Source organism: Sus scrofa, chromosome 5 (genome assembly GCF_054392235.1).
Source record: "Sus scrofa isolate SSC_HxYL_T2T_F1_AM1 chromosome 5, Sscrofa_HxYL_maternal_Yorkshire_Landrace_v2.0, whole genome shotgun sequence".
In the NCBI taxonomy this organism is placed as follows: Eukaryota; Metazoa; Chordata; class Mammalia; order Artiodactyla; family Suidae; genus Sus; species Sus scrofa.
Window position 1 is genome coordinate 38,291,005 of NC_139387.1, and position 16,783 is coordinate 38,307,787.

Sequence of the window (16,783 nt, forward strand, 5' to 3'; positions counted from 1 at the left end):
AGTATTTGTTTCCTTTACCTGGCTATAAACATTTATTTTTATAATCCTGATACCTGCTAAAATGCCTGGTACAACGAATATGCTTACTAAATATTTTTGTTTGGCTGTGACTTTCAAAAATAATTTGAGTATGGCTTATGGGGAAAATGTTTGTTTAACAGATCGAGTGACTATAGGTCTGAAAAAAATAATTTACATTCAGGAATTTAGGGGAGGCACTTTATCCCATTTTTTAGAATCAGTCAATCAAGAAAAAAGATTAGAATTCCAAAAAATACCTTCCTGGCAACTTTAAGCCTGTATATTTTATGTGGAATATAAAAAGGTTATTTAAACTTTGAATCACGGAAGAAATAAAATAAATTCTTTGATTATTATAAAAAGTGATTCTATGCTTAAGCAACAGTCTCCATTTTGGCTTGTCACATCTAAGCTCCAACATTTTAATTAAGTGGTCAAGCCATGGAATCACATGTCTCAACACCAAAAATTACTCTCTACAGCCATAAAAAAGATAGTGGTCATTACAGCGACAGTCCTGGCCAGAAGCAGAAGCAGAGACAGTTTGTTCTGGAGTTTCCCTCTCTTCCATATTAGGGACTCTCTCAGGCCATCAATAAATAAGCACAGATAATTTTTTAAAGACAACTTAAGAGAAAAACAATTAAAAACAAATAACCAAGAAAGAAGTGAAAATAAAGATAACATAGCTATTTCAGAAAAACAAGTCTCAAAAGAAGCTACCACAATTAAATACAAAACCACACACTAAGCTTCCTAGTAGCCATGGTAAAAAAGAAAAACACAGGGAGGAGGGGTTTGTGAATGCCATAATTAAAGTACAAGATCATCAAAATAAACATAGAGCTCTGAGAAGAATTTACCTCTTGAGTATTCATAAAATTGGTGATGTTTTCCTTAGAAATAGTAACTTCCTTTGACCACTTCTTATGTCAGTTTAATTTCCCCATTCAGATTCACATAACCATGTTCTCTCAACCTTCCACATTTTTTTGTATACCATTTGAAATTTAATGCCCTTTCCTCTTCATCTTTACTGGATTACTCCCTAATGATCCTAAGGGATCAGTTACTGCAAGAAAACTTTTTTCACCCATCTCCCTACCTGGATGTTAACAGGGGTGCTAAGAACTCTGTCTGTATATCAAATTTGTATCAAATGTATATCAAACTCTTTCTCTATGTCTGTCTGAATATCAAAAAGCAGATTCAAACAGTTGCTATTCAGGGAAGTAATGGAATGCAGGAAGAAAATAGGAACTGTCAAGAAACTAGTGCAGGATCCTGGTTCCCCCTCAAAGGATAAACATAATATCTTAGAGTTCTGTTCTAAGGGACTAAGGACCCCATGCAGGCAGAGAATGGAACTTCAGAGTGAGCATAGATCTTGCAGTACCACCCTGTTATCTCACCACCAACCAATCAGAAGAAGGTCACACATCCTGCAGCCCTCACCCTAAATTTTGCCTATAAAAGCCTTTCTACAAAAATTATTGGGGATTTGAGCATGGGCAAAATAAACCTTTCTCAGTTCCAAATTCCAATGTTTCAGTTTGTTTGACCTCACTGTGCATCAGTCATGCAAACCTATATTTGGTTACACATTCCGCTCTTGGCCTTTCAGGTATAGAAACTGATAAGGAAGAATCCTAGAAAAAGATACCTGATATGGAATTTTATACACAAACACACACACACATATACATATATACATACACACACATATACATATATACATACATATACATATATATATATATATATATATATATATTTCGGGCAGCACTGCGGCATATGGAAATTCCTAGGCTAGGGGTCGAATCAGAGCTGTAGCTGCCAGTCTAAGCCAGAGCCAGAGCAATGCCAGATCCGAGCTGCATCTGCAACCTACACAGCAGCTCAACAGCAACACTGGATCCTTAACCCACTGAGTGAAGCCATGGATCAAACCCACATCCTCATGGATATTAGTCAGGTTCATTACCATTGAGCCACAATGGAACTCCTGTTAATGTATTTTTTAATGTAAGTAAATGCTCCTATGTTGAGTGCATATATATTTATAATTTTATATCTTCTCATGGGATTGATCCTTTTACTATTATGTAATGTTCTTGTCTCTTGTTACAAAGTCTGTTTTGCTTTAAGTCTATTTTGTCTAAGTATTGCTACCCCCACTCTCTTCTGATTTCCCTTTGCATGGAATACCTTTTTCCATCCCTTTCACTTTCATTCTGTGTGTCTTTAGATTTTAAGTCTTTTGCAGGAGATATATATATCTTCTTTTGATATCCATTCAGCCACTCTGTCTTTAGATTGGAGGTTTTATTACATTTATATTTAAAGTAATTATTTATAGGTATGTACTAATTGACAATTTCTTAATTGTTTTAGGATTGTTTTTGTAGTACTTTTTTCTTTCTTCTTCCTTTGTTCTCTTCCCTTTTGATTTGATGACTCTTTAGTGCTATACTTTAATTTCTTTCTCTTTTGTGTATGTGTGTAACTATTATAGATTTTTGGTTTCTGGTTACCATGAGGTTTATACACAGCAACCTATGTATATGAAATTATTTTAAATTGCTGTTCTCTTCTTTGTTTCTTGGTTGTAGTGTGCAGCATCTTGATATAGGATTTCAATTCCAGACCAGGGATTGAACTCAGGCTTCAGTGATGAAAATGCCAAGTCCTAATCACTAGACCACCAGGGAACTCCTTAGGTTGCTGATTTCTCAATTTCAAATGCATTTTAAAAACCAGAGTTCCCGTCGTGGCGCAGTGGTTAACAAATCCGACTAGGAACCATGAGGTTGCGGGTTCGGTCCCTGCCCTTGCTCAGTGGGTTAAGGATCTGGCGTTGCTGTGAGCTGTGGTGTAGGTTGCAGACGCGGCTCGGATCCCGCGTTGCTGTGGCTCTGGCGTAGGCCAGTGGCTACAGTTCCGATTCGACCCCTAGCCTGGGAACCTCCATATGCCGCGGGAGCGGCCCAAAGAAATAGCAAAAAGACACACACACACACACACACACACACACACACAAAACCCTGCATTTTTACTCTGCTCCCCCCACAATTACTGATTTTGACATCATATTTTATATCTTTTTGTTTTGTGTATTCTTTGACTATTTATTACAGATATTACTATTACTATTTTGTCTTTTAACCTTCCTACTAGCTTTGTACATGGTTGATTTACTACCTTTAATGTATATTTGCCTTTACTGATGAGCTTTATCCTTTTGTAATTTTAATGTTTCTGTTTGTAACCTTTTCTTTTTTGCTTAGAGAAGTCCCTTTAACATGCTTTTTCTTTGTATGGCTGTACCTGCAGCATATGGAATTTCCCAGGGTAGGGGCTGAATAAGAGCTGCAGCTGCAGGCCTGCATCATGGCCACAGCAACACTGGATCTGAGACACATCTGCGATCTACATTACAGCTTGCAGCAACACTGGTTCCTAAACCCACTGAGCAAGGCCAGGGATCACATCCGCATCCTCACGGACACTGTGTTGGGTTCCTAACCTACTAAGCCACAACAGGAACTCCTCTGTAACATTCTTATAAAGCTGGTCTGGTGATGCTGAACTCTTTTAGCTTTTGTCTGTAAAACTTGATCTCTCCATCAAATCTGAATGAAAGCCTTGGTGGGTAGAGTATTCTTGGTTGTAGGTTTTTTCCCTTTCATCACTTTAAATACATCTTGCCACTCCCCTCTGGGCTGCAGAGTTTCTGCTGAAAATCAACTGATAGCCTTATGAGAGTTCCCTCATATATTACTTGTTGCTTTTTTTTTTTTTTTTTTTTTTTTTTTTTGCTGCTTTTACAATTCTCTCATTATCTTTAATTTTTGCCATTTTAATTAAAATGTGTCTTGGTGTGGTCCTCTTTGGGATTCTGTGTTTCCTGGACCTGAATCTGCTTCCTTCTTTCCCAAATTAGAAAAGTTTTCAATTATTAGGTCTTCAAATATGTTTTCTGTCCCTTTCTCTTTCTTTTGTTCTTCTGGGATCCCTATAATGTGAATGTTAGTATACTCAGTATTGTCCCAGAAGTCTTTTAAATTGTCCTCATTTTTTTCTTCTTCTCCTTTTTTTTTTTTTTTTTTTGTCTTTTTAGGGCTGCACCCAAGATATATGGAGGTTCCCAGGCTAGGGGTCTAATCAGAGCTATAGCTGCCGGCCTACACCACAGCCACAGTGACACAGGATCCAAGCCACATCTGTGACCTACACCAGAGCTCATGGCAACAACAGATACTTAACCCACTGAGCAAGGCCAGGTTCGTTAACCACTGAGCCACGAAGAGAACTCCTGTCTTCATTTCTTTTTATTCTTTTTTTTTCTTTTCAGCTTCAGTGATTTCCACTATTCCGTCTTTTAATACATGATCCATTCTTCTATATCGATCTACTGTTGACTCTTTCTAGTGTATTTTTCATCTTTGGTTCTCCTTATGTTTTCTAAGTCTTTATTAAAATTTTCCATCTTCTCATGTTATTCATTCATTCTTCTCCTACGTTCTTTGATCATATTTACAATCATATCCTTGAACTTTTTTATCTGGTATATTACCTATCTCCATGTAGTTCTTCTTCTGGGGTTAAATCCTGTTCTTCATTTAGAATACATTCCTCTGTTACATCATTTTCCCTAATTTGCTTTTTTTATTTCTGTACAGTAGATTGTACATTTCCTTACCTTGCAGAAGTGGCCTTTTTTAGGAGAAGTGCTATGCATCCTAGCAGTGCATTACCCTCTTTTCACAAAGCTATATGCTCTAGGGTTGCATCCAGTGTGGGCCGCACAGATTCTTCTGTTGTGGCAGGCTGACTACTATGGGCAGCCTAATAGGCATGGCTGACTCCTAGTCTGGCTGGTTGCCAGGCCTGCCTTGGGTTGAGACTGCTGGCTGCTGACTGGTGGGGCCAGTTCATGAGGTGGCTGGCTGTGGAAACATGGGGTTTCCTGGGCCTAGTGCTGGCTTACTGAGAGGCAGAGCCAAGTTCTAGTGTGGGTGGTCTGTAGCCATATTTCCTGGGTCTAGTGCCAGTCTGATGGTGGGTGGAGCTGGTTCCTGACACAGATGGCTTTGGGTTCAGGGTGTCCAAAAGCTGATGCTAGCCTTACAGGGGAGCAGGGCTGGATCCTGAGGTGGCTGGCAGAGGAATCCAAAGTATCTCAGTGCTGGTGTTGGCCTGTTTGTGGTAGCAGCCACAGCCAGAAGGTCCAAGAGCTATTTCCAGTCCTCTGGTGGGTGGAGCTAAGTCCTAGGGTCTCCAACTACAACGCACTGTGGGTCTCAATGCTGGTATCAGTCTGCTGGTGAGTAGGGTTAGGCCCCAGGGGATCTGGCTGAGGAACTTAAGGTGTCATAGAGCTGTAGTTGTTGAGCAAGCCCAGGGCTGGTGCTGGTCTGCTGTTGGTTGGGCTGTTTCCTGCCATGATAGGCTGAGAGGCTGTGGTGGTCCTGGGGTCCACTCACTAGTGGGAAGGGCCATGTTTAGGGGTGGCTTTGGGCTCAGAGGATCTTAAGACAGCCTGCCTGCTGTTGGATGGGGCTATGTCCCCACTTGGCTAGTTGCTTAGCCTGAGATGTACTGGTACCTCTAGGCTGGTGGGCAGGGGCAGAGTTGAGTCCCAAAGCTAATAAGCTAGAAGGAGAATTCCAAAATGGCACTTGGTAGCACCAGTTTCCGCCTGCCTCTCTGGGAGATTCTCCAAGATCAGCAGATGGTCTGATTCAGCCTTCTTTCAAATTACTGCTTCTGCCTGGGTTCTAGAGTACATGAGATTATTGTGTGCCCTTTAAGAGTGGAGTATCTATTTCCCTCATCCCTCTGGGTCTCCTGAAAGTAAGCTCCACTGGCATATCTTCCCAGTGCAGGACCCCTGAGCTAGGAAGCCTGATATGGAACTAAGACCCTTTGCTCCTTGGGGAGAATATGTATAATTGTAATTATTCTCCTCTTTATGGCTTTTGAATCTAGAATACAGATCTTAGCTATATTGTGAATCCGCCCCCTCCTACCCATCTCATTGTGGTTCCTTCTTTATATCTTTAGTTGTAGAAGATCTTTTCTGGTAGCTTCCAGTCTTTCTCATCCATAGTTGCTCTGTAAATAGTTGTAATTTTCGTGTGCCTGTGATAGGAGGTGAGCCCAAGGTCTTCTGACACCTTACAGTAACCTTTAAGGTCTAATAGCTACTTTTTTAATGATCTACTGCTGCATAACAAACTTAGTGGCTTAAAATGGCAAACATTTCATTTGCATATAATTCTATGGGTCAGAAATTTGAGCTGAGTTCAGTAAGGTGGTTCCTCTAATGATCTTACTCATTCTGTTGATGGTCATTCATTATAGAAATTATTGTCCAGAAGTCATTAGGGATGTATGGTCCAAGATGGTCTTACTCAAAAGTCTAATGATTGGTGGTGGCTTTGGTTGGGCCTCTGTTTCCATATGGTCTCTCATTCTCAAGGAGATTGGCTAGGCTTTTTCACACGGTAATGTCAGTGTTCCAAGAAGACAAGAATAGAAGCTTCAAAGGCCTTTGGAAGCCTACCCTCATGAGCCCAACAATGTTACTTCCACTGCATTCTATGTCACAAGGTCAGCCCAGATTCAAGGGTGTGGAGAAAGAATTTAATTTCTTGATAAGAGAAGTATCAAAGTTACAGTTGCAAAGAAACACTTGTCCACAGATGGAAGGAATCACTGCAGATGTCTTTATAAACAATTACCTCAGCTAGGAAAATGCCTTTCTCCTTTGGGAGGTGAGACAGAAGCTGAGAAGACCATAATAGGTCTCTATACAAGAGGCCACCAAATATATTTATAGTGTGATCTTAGAAGCAGACTAGACCACTGAGTGTTTGAATACTAGAAGAGTTAAGAGAAACAAGACAGACCAAAGCTCTTTTTATTCACCAAAATATTGCCAATCTCAAAACAGGCATCTGCATTTAACAATCAAATTATTTCCCAAATATTTACTTTATCTGAAATGTTTTTCTGCCATGTCTTATTGCCATATGGCCAACTTCTTTATTATTTGAGAATAAGCTCAGGGTTATTCCTCAAGCAACCCCCCTAATTAAATTAACCTCCCCCATTTCACAATCACGTTTTCTTCATAGTGATATCACTATCTGAAATTACTTTAATTTTTTTTTACTTGTTTATGATCTGTTTCCTTCACTAGAATGTAATTCTATGGGATTTGAGATTTGATTCATTTGTTTAGCATAGTGATATCAGTGAATGATGTGTGCTTGAAAAGATAGCAAGGTGAGGACAAGATTTTAATAATTACTTCTCCATTAATATCCCAAATGAGGCCCAAGTCTTAATCTCTGCTATAAAGCACAAAGTAGATAGTATCATCTAATCATCCCTGGGCTCAGAGCTTAGTAAGCGTCTCCTGCACAAACATGCCTGTTTGGAACTTCTCATTTATGCTTCAGATTCTAGTCTTTGAAACACACCTAATTAACCTCAATTTCTTCCACTTGCAAATCTGACAAAATATGCACCTCGCTTATTATGTAAATTAAATCAGGTTCCATTTGTAAAATGCATAGTACAGAATGTAGTATGAGATAGGTACTCTAAATTGTAGTTACTGTTGTTTTTATTTTCCACAATTCAGTTGTGACTAACTGGACATGCACATAGTTCAATTTCAATCAATATTCCATTCATTTTTTTTTTTTGTTTTAGCTTTCTATTTCTGAAGGATTCTCTGACTTCTCAGAAGGTTCTAGAAAAAGTCTGATCATTGATGTTTACAATTTACAATGTCCAAAAGAGAAATACAACACTACTAGCATTTATAGAGTCAAAATAACAAAGAGTATCAGCTAAGATGTTCTTACACATGTGGCCACTGGTGCTCTTGCCTGTCAAAAGTCTTTCCAGGCTTCTTAATCTTCTGATAGTCTAGTCATCCATTTCTCCTTCTTCATAAAACCTAGGGACTCTTTCACCGAAATTTAAGCTGCTCAAGCAGGTGGTGATCTCTCCACTTTCTCTGCCTTACAACTTCACATTACAGACATGGGTAGGGGCTCTTTGTAATGACTTTTTTAGACTATTCATGCTTCAGGCATTTTACCATATTACTTTTATTAACATTAGTATAATAATTTTTAGTCATATTTTGTAGTCACAATATGAAATCTTTTTCATTAAGTTAAAATTCCATTAATGTAAGAGCTGAACCATCCTGAATCTGAAAAAGTCTACTGTGTTTACCCTACAAGGGTGTTTTTCACAGAAATAAGAATATCCGTTTGCTCAAATTACAGGATCCTTCTCATCCTCCTGTTAAAATACTTCCTGTTTATTCTTGTTGGTATGTTAGATACCAGTCCACTTGGGGAAGGCAGCATATAATTATGTCCTTGTCACCTTCCTCACTATCCCTTCTGGACCTTGAAAGCAGCATCCTGGACTCAGTGGGACATTTCACTGCATTCACATCTTATAAGAAAGATTTTACTTTACAGTTCTCAAATAGTTCCCTTTTTTTTCTTATTCATTCTGCTGAGGAGGCAGTTAATGAACAATTAGGTTCAGTTATATCATTTAGCTGACAAAAACAGCTAGTGGCTGGTTTAATGACATAAACCCAACTTTCTCGATTTCTTACACAGGGCTCAAAAAAACTACCCTCAGGAAAAGAGATAGGACTTTGAAAGCTCCATTAACCTAAGAAAAATGGGGCATAGCTGTTACCAAAGTAAATTCTGTGTTTTCTTCTCTTGGTAAAGAGGATTAGGAAATCTGACATAGGGATTTTTAGGAATATGTAATGATAGTGTACCATGATGGTCAGTTAGAGCCCACAAATTTCTTTCTTTTTTTTTCTTTTTATGGCTATTCCCATGGCATATGGAAGTTCTTGGGCTAGGGGTTGAATCAGAACTGCCGCTACCAGCCTACACCACAGCCACAGCATCATGGGATCTGAGCCACATCTGCAACCTATGCCACAACTTGTGGCAATGCTGGATTCTTAACCCACTGAGTGAGGCCAGGGATTGAACCCACATCCTCACAGATACTACGTCAGGTTCTTAACCCATTCAGCCACAACAGTAACTCCGAGACCACAGTTTAAATTAAAATACCAAAGATGATGTGACTTTAGTGCTTTAATGAAAAATATGGACTTCTTCGAAAACTTGAGATGTTTTATAGATTATGACAATTATACAAAAGGGAATACAATGAAGTTGCCTAAAGACTAATGTGAAGGATGCAAAAAGGATTTCTAAAGAAGCCCCATGTGTCCTGTGGTCACTTTACTGGCCTTGGATAGGCCACAATGTAATTTCAAGATGAGTTTAGTGGTAGGGGACATAGAGAGCTAAATTGCTCTACTACTAAAGAGCTGGAGAAACTGAAGTTTTGTTCCTTAGAGGAGAGGACAAGAAAAATTAGAAGCGTAGGAAAAATACAGGAAGCTGACGTCAAGTTGAGTTGTTTTCTACTGCTGTGATATGAGAATCCCTGCCCATTACCACCTTCAGTAAAGTAATCTCTACATATAAATGTCTCTGTGAATGTTTTTAAAGGCCATCCAGGAAAAAAAAAAACCACAAAATCTAAAACTGGGCTAACATGATGTGAAACAGGCAACATGAACAGGATGATGAATGATTTGTAAATTACACTAAGTAAATGGAAGCAAGAGCACAGATTCAAAAATTATTATGAGATCTCAAGACCTCCAGGAATACATGTCTTGAGGAAAACTTTGGACATCTATAATCCACAGGATGATGACAGATTAAGTCAAGCTCATCCACGTTTCAGGTGGCCCCAGAGAACCAAGATGATGTCTGAGTTATGCAAGTTATGATTGACAGTTTTGTGGTTGTTGTTGCTGTTTTTGCTTTTTAAGGCCACATCCACAGCATATGGAGGTTCCCAGGCTGCGGGTCAAATCAGAGGTACAGCTGCCAGCTTATGCCACAGCCACAGCAGTGTAGGATCCGAGTCACATCTGCGACCTACACCATAGCTCACAGCAACGCTGGATCCTTAAGCCACTGAGCAAGGCCAGGGATTGAACCCACAACCTCATGGTTCCTGGTCAGATTCGTTTCTGCTGCACCACAACGGGAACTCCATGATGGACAGTTTTATAAAAGAAAACCAATATTAAGTATAACTTATAATCTGAAATACCACTCTTGAGTCCTGAAAATAATAATATCCATATATATAAGAAAATGCCAACATAGAATTAACTTATCTTCTTTATCTTTTTATTTCTGAAGTTAAATAATTGTTGGAAAACATTTTAAAGAAAGTATGCCCAAGAAAACTTCAAAATATTAAGCCTTTAGGTACATTTATGAATAATTTTATTAGTTACATTTGAAACCTCTGCATGTCCTGGCAATCCTTTTTCTTGTCTTTGGCAAGTTATATTTTAATCCTTATAGCTCTTTCCAAATTTTCTTCAAGTCCTCCTCTTTGTTCTCTATTACCCAACCTCATTTTTTTTTTTGCAGTTGATTTAGTTTTCTGATTAATAAAGAAACTTGATGCCATCAGACATTTTCTAAAACTTCTTTCCCACTTCTGAAAATATACCTGTACCTACAGGTCTAACTTAATCTCAGAGGAACCCTCCTACATTTTACAGACCTTGCTATCTTCTCTCTTTCCACTATATTCAAACTTTTGTTCTCTACTAGCAACATGTTTTCTGACGATAGTCAATTTCTCTCATACTAAAAAATAAACTCCAATAACTCGTGGTCCCTCGAATTTCCCTCCTCAAACAAACTTGTCAGAAGCATTATCTTTATTTTTGGTCTTTACTTTCTCACAGCACACTATTCTCAATCCAACAGACATTTCTTTAGAAACTACTATGTGTCAGACACTATGCCATGTATATCCATTACAAAATTGTTCTGAAACTATACAAGGTGATAACCATGGTCCTCCAAAGAGTCAAAACCAAGGCCTATGGGTTTTTTTGTTTGTTTTAATGGCCCTACTTGCAGTATATAGAAGTTCTCAGGCCAGGGATTGAATCTGAGCTGCAGCTGCAACCTATGCCTCAGTGCAGTAACACTGGACCCTTCAACCCACTGTGCTAGGCCGGGGATTGAACTTACTCCTCCCCATTGATCTGAGCCCCTGCAGCTGGACTCTTAACCCACTGTGCCACAGTGGAACTCCCAAGGTCTGTGTTTTAATCCATGTTTCTTGACCTCTCTGCAGCATGCGATAATTTTATTCACTCTCACCTCTTAAAAGTCTTGTACTCAATGACAGCTTCTCCTCTTTTACTTCTGTGACACTTCCTTCTTTTTTAGTAGAAAAGCCTGCAGAGAAGGGTGGAGTGAGGATTACCATGAGAGAAAACTATTGTGACAAATTTTCCCTTGATGATAGGATCCTAATCTATGTACATTCTGTCAGGTACACAAGCTTAGACTCAGCAGATACATCTCTTTATTCTAAGTTTTTTGAGAGCAGGGTCTTTAATATCTTCACTTCATTATTTCCAGCATTTAGAACTGAGTTTCCAGCACAAAATGGGCAGTCGATAAATATTTTTTATAACAGCTTTTTGAGAAATAATTCAGTACCATAAAGTTCACCCTTTTAAAGTGGTATAATTTGGAGATCCCATTGTGGCGCAGCAGAAACGAATCCGAGTAGGAACCATGAGGTTTCAGGTTCCATCCATGGCCTCACTCTGTGGGTTAAGGATCCGGCGTTGCCGTGAGCTGTGGTGTAGGTCGCAGATGTGGCTTGGATCTGACACTGCTGTGGCTCTGGCGTAGGCTGGCAGCTGTAGCTATGATTAGAACCCTGGTCCGGGAACCTCCATATGCCATGGGTGCCGCCCTAAAAAGACAAAAATAAATTCCACTTGATCACGATGTACAATCCTTCTAATGTATTGTTGGATGCGGTTTGCTAGTATTTTGTTGAGGATCTTTGCATCTATGTTCAATTGTGAAATTGGCCTGTAGTTTTCTTTTTTTGTGGAGTCTTTGTCTGGTTTTGGTATCAGGGTGATGGCGGCCTCACAAAATGAGTTTAGGAGTATTCCTTCCTCTGCAATTTTTTGAAATAGTTTCAGAAGGAGAGGTGTTAGCTCTTCTCTAAATGTCTGATAGAATTCACCTGTGAAGCCATCTGGTCCTGGACTTTTGTTTGTTGGAAGTTTTTTAATCATACTCTCAATTTCAGTACTTGTCACTGGTCCATTCATCTTTTCTATTTCATCTTGGTTTAGTCTTGGAAGATTGTACTTTTCTAAGAATTTGTCCATTTCTTCTAGGTTTTCCGTTTTATTGTGTATAGTTGCATATAGTAGTCTCTTATGATCCTTTTTATTTCTGTGATGTCTGTTGTTACTTCTTCTTTTTCATTTCTAATTTTACAGATTTGAGCCTTCTCTCTTTTTTTCTTGATAAGTCTGGCTAAGGGTTTATCAATTTTGTTGATCTTTTCAAAGAACCAGCTTTTTGATGCAAGGGTTCTTCAATATCCACAAATCAATCAGTGTGATACAGCACATTGACAAACTGAAGAATAAAAACCATATGATCCTCTCAATAGATGCAGAAAAAGCCTTTGACAAAATCCAACACCCATTTCTGATAAAAATCCTTCAGAAAGTGGGCATAGAGAGAACCTACCTCAACATAGTAAAGGCCATATATGACAAACCCACAGTGAACATCATTCTCAATGGTGAAAAGCTGAAAGAATTCCCACTAAGATCAGGGACAAGACAAGGACATCCACACTCCCCACTGCTATTCAACATAGTTTTGGAAGTCCTAGCCACAGCTGTCAAAGAAGTAAAAGAGATAAAAGGAATCCAAATTGGAAAGAAAGTAAAACTATCACTATTTGCAGATGACATGATACTATACCTAGAGAATCCTAAAGACGCTACCACAAAACTGTTAGAGCTCATCCATGAATTTGGCAAAGTCGCAGGATACAAAATTAATACACAGAAATCAACAGCATTTCTATACACTAACAATGAAAGAGCAGAAAGAGAAATTAAGGAAGCAATTCCGTTTACTATCGCATCCAAAAGAATAAAATACCTAAGGGTAAACCTACCTAAAGAGACAAAAGACCTGTACTCTAAAACCTACAAGACACTGATGAAAGAAATCAAAGATGACACAAATAGGTGGAAAGACATACCATGCTCTTGGATTGGAAGAGTCAATGTTCTCAAAATGACTATACTACCCAAGGCAATCTACAGATTCAATGCAATCCCTATCAAATTACCAAGGACATTTTTCACAGAACTTGAACAAAATATTTTAAAGTTTGTTTGGAAGCACACAAGACCCAGAATAGCCAAAGATTTCCTGAAAAAGAAAAACAGAGCTAGAGGAATCAGGCTTCCTCATTTCAGACTATTCTACAAAGCAACAGTCATCAAAACCATATGGTACTGGCACAAAGACAGAAATAAAGATCAGTGGAATAGGGTAGAAAGCCCAGAATTAAACCCATGCACCTACAGCCAACTCATCTATGACAAAGGAGGAAAGAATATACAATGGAGGAAAGACAGCTTGTTCAATAAGTGGTGCTGGGAAAACTGGACAGCCACACGGAAAAGAATGAAATTAGAACACTCCTAACACCATACACAAAAATAAACTCAAAATGGATTAAAGACCTAGATATAAGACAGACACTATAAAACTCTTAGAGGAAGCCATAGGCCAAACATTCTCCAACATAAATGACAGCAACATCTTCTCAGATCCACCTCTTAGAGTAATAACAGTAATGACAGGGGTTAATCTCCAAAATTTATAAATACCTCCTACTGCTGAACATCAAAAAACAAACAACCCCACCAAAAAATGGGCAGAAGATCTAAACAGACAATTCTTCAAAGAAGACATACGGATGGCCAAAACACACATGAAGAGATGTTCAACATCACCCATCATTAGAGAAATGCAAATCCAAACCACTATGAGGTACCTACCACCTTACACCAGCCAGAATGGCCAGCATCAAAAACTCTACAAACAGTTAAGTGCTGGAGAGGGTGTGGAGAAAAAAAAAAAAACCTAGTACACTGTTGGTGGGATTGTAAATTGGTGCAACCACTGTGGAAAACAGGATGGAGATGCCTCAGAAAACTAAACATAGAATTACCATTTGATCCAGCAATCCCACTCCTGGGCATCTATCCAGAGAAAACCATGACTCAAAAAGACACATGTACTCTGATGTTCATTGCAGCACTATTTTCAACAGCCAAGACATGGAAACAAGCTAAATGCCCATGGACAGAGGAGTGGATCAAGAAGAGGTGGTACATATACACAATGGAATATGACTCAGCCATTAAAAGGAACGAAATACCGGCATTTTTAGCAACATGGATGGACCTAGAAATTATCATGCTAAGTGAAGTCAGTCAGACAATGAGACACCAGTATCAAATGCTTTCTCTGACATGCGGAATCTGAAAAAAGGACAGAATGAACTTCTTGGCAGAACAGATACTGACTCATAGACTTTGAAGAACTTATGGGCTTCAAAGGAGACAGTTCAGGTGGTGGGGAGATGTGCTGAGGGTGTGGGATGGAAATCCTATAAAATTGTATTGTGATGATCATTGTACAACTATTAATGTAAAAAATTCATTGAGTAATTAAAAAAATAGAAAAAAAGACAAAAATAAATAAATAAAATGGTATAATTAATTTTTTAGTATATTCACGAAGTTGTGCAATCATCACCAGTATATAGTTTTAAAACATTTTTATCACCTCAAAAAGAATTCTTTCACCCATAAGCACTTTCCATCCTTCTTCCTCCCCCCTGGTCCCTGGAAGCCACTAAATATTTTCTGTCTCTATGGTTTGGCCAGTTCTGGACATCTTATATAAATGGAATCATACAATGTGTGGCATTTTCTTGTCCAGTTTCTTTTACTATGGGTGAATATATTCCATTGTATGAATATATCACATTTTGTTTATCCATTCATCAGGTGATGGACATTTGGGTTTCGGCCCAGGCCAGGGATTGAACCTGCACCATAGCAGTGACCCAAGCCATAGTGGTCACAATGGTTAGATCCTTAACCCACTGAGCCACAAAGAAATTTCTCTATAGTGCTATTTTTTTTAAATATTAGCCTTTTATTACTAAATAAAGCATAAGTACAAAAAAAACTGTACAAAATAAATAAAATGAATAAAAGTGAATTATTTAAAAGCAAACACCCCTGTAACCACCACCTACATTGAAAAAAAGCATTTTCTAACCACTCTACAAGTCCTTTCACGTTCCCCATCCTGAAAGTTATTCTCCTCTTACAAAATAATCATTTTGCTCCTGACTCTTACAGAGATGGCTTCTTTTTAATCATTTAAGTAAGGGTCTCTAGATACTACAGTATAGTCTTGCCCTATTTAACAAAAGGTCCGATATTTTTTAAAGTATATTTTATTTTATTTTATTTTATTTTAGGGCTGCACTGGCAGAATATGGAGGTTCTTAGGCTAGGGATAGAATTTGGAGCTGTAGCCGCCAGCCCATACCACAGCCACAGCAATGCCAGATCCAAGCCACATCTGTGACCTACACCACAGCTCATGGCAATGCAAGATCCTTAACCCACTGAGCGAGGCCAGGGATCAAAACTGAGTTTTCATGAATTCTAGTCAGATTCATTTCTTCTGAGCCACAATGGGAACTCCTAAAGTATCTACAGACTTTTTGCCATTTCTCTTTTCTTAAAACACATTTTTTGAAGAACTTAGGGTCACTTGACCTACAGAGTATGCCGAAGCCTAGATTTTGCTTATTATACACTCATAGTACAGTTAAAATGATTCTCTCTCCTATTTCCTACAAAACAGCAACTGAATCCAGAGACCTATCCAAATTTTTCAGGAAGAAAGTAATGTCTAGTTTTTTTCACTTTTTTGATGTTAGCAGCCATTGATGTTCAATGCTTAGATCCATTAATTCATTTAAGATGGTAAAGATGCTGATATTTTATCATTTAATTTTCATTTATTAGCTGAAATAATTTTACATTATTTGGCTACCTCACAGTACAGTTTATAAAGGAAAGGCAGATAAAATATATGATTATTTTTTTTCTTTCCCTGGTTTTCGAGATAATTAACTGTTTTGCTGTTTCCTTAAAAGGTAACCAATTGTTTTTTTTCTCAATGTCATTATGATAACTCATTACCACATACTTAAACTCATCTAATGGATCTTATCTATTGCAAGTATTATCCTCACTGAAGCTCAAATTATATTTGGTCTGTGGGAGCTTACTCAAATTCCTTTCTGAATTCTATTGACATGAATTTTTTTTCCTAGAAAGAAGATACTGTAATTTTTATTGTATTTTTAGTGTGTAAGTTGTATATTTTATGGCTTAGTGTATATTTTTATTTTGAGTTATTCCTTGAGGGAGAAGCACCGTATTTTGTGATTAGATGCTAATGGTCATTATTCAATCAGACCCACAGCATAACAAAAAGACAGAATTGGGAAAATTTGTACTCAGTTCCACTCAACCCATAGTCCTAGAATTATGTAGATGGATAAATTCAGGCCAATTCAGAGGCTATCATCAATTTGTTTGTCTGATCTTTTCTATTTTTTTTTTTTCTTTTCTTTTTTTCGTCTTTTTGTTTTTTTCAGGGCCACATCCGCGGCATATGGAGGTTCTCAGGCTAGGGGTCTAATCGGAGCT

General features: G+C 38.3%; 1 long non-coding RNA gene across 50 annotated transcripts in view; it reads right to left on the minus strand.

Moving 5' to 3' along the window:
• LOC102168027 (uncharacterized) overlaps positions 1 to 16,783 on the minus strand; it is a 204,251-nt gene that overhangs the window by 127,982 nt on the left and 59,486 nt on the right. For 45 of the 50 annotated variants that reach the window (XR_014803622.1, XR_014803626.1, XR_014803620.1 and 42 more), the window contains one exon: positions 11,298 to 11,375. The exons of 2 other annotated variants lie outside the window; for them this stretch is intronic. This is a non-coding gene — a long non-coding RNA (uncharacterized LOC102168027). Of the gene's footprint in view, positions 1 to 11,297; positions 11,376 to 14,569; positions 14,653 to 16,783 lie in introns of all 50 variants that reach the window. 3 more of the 50 variants (XR_014803623.1, XR_014803601.1, XR_014803586.1) reach the window with 1 other exon arrangement.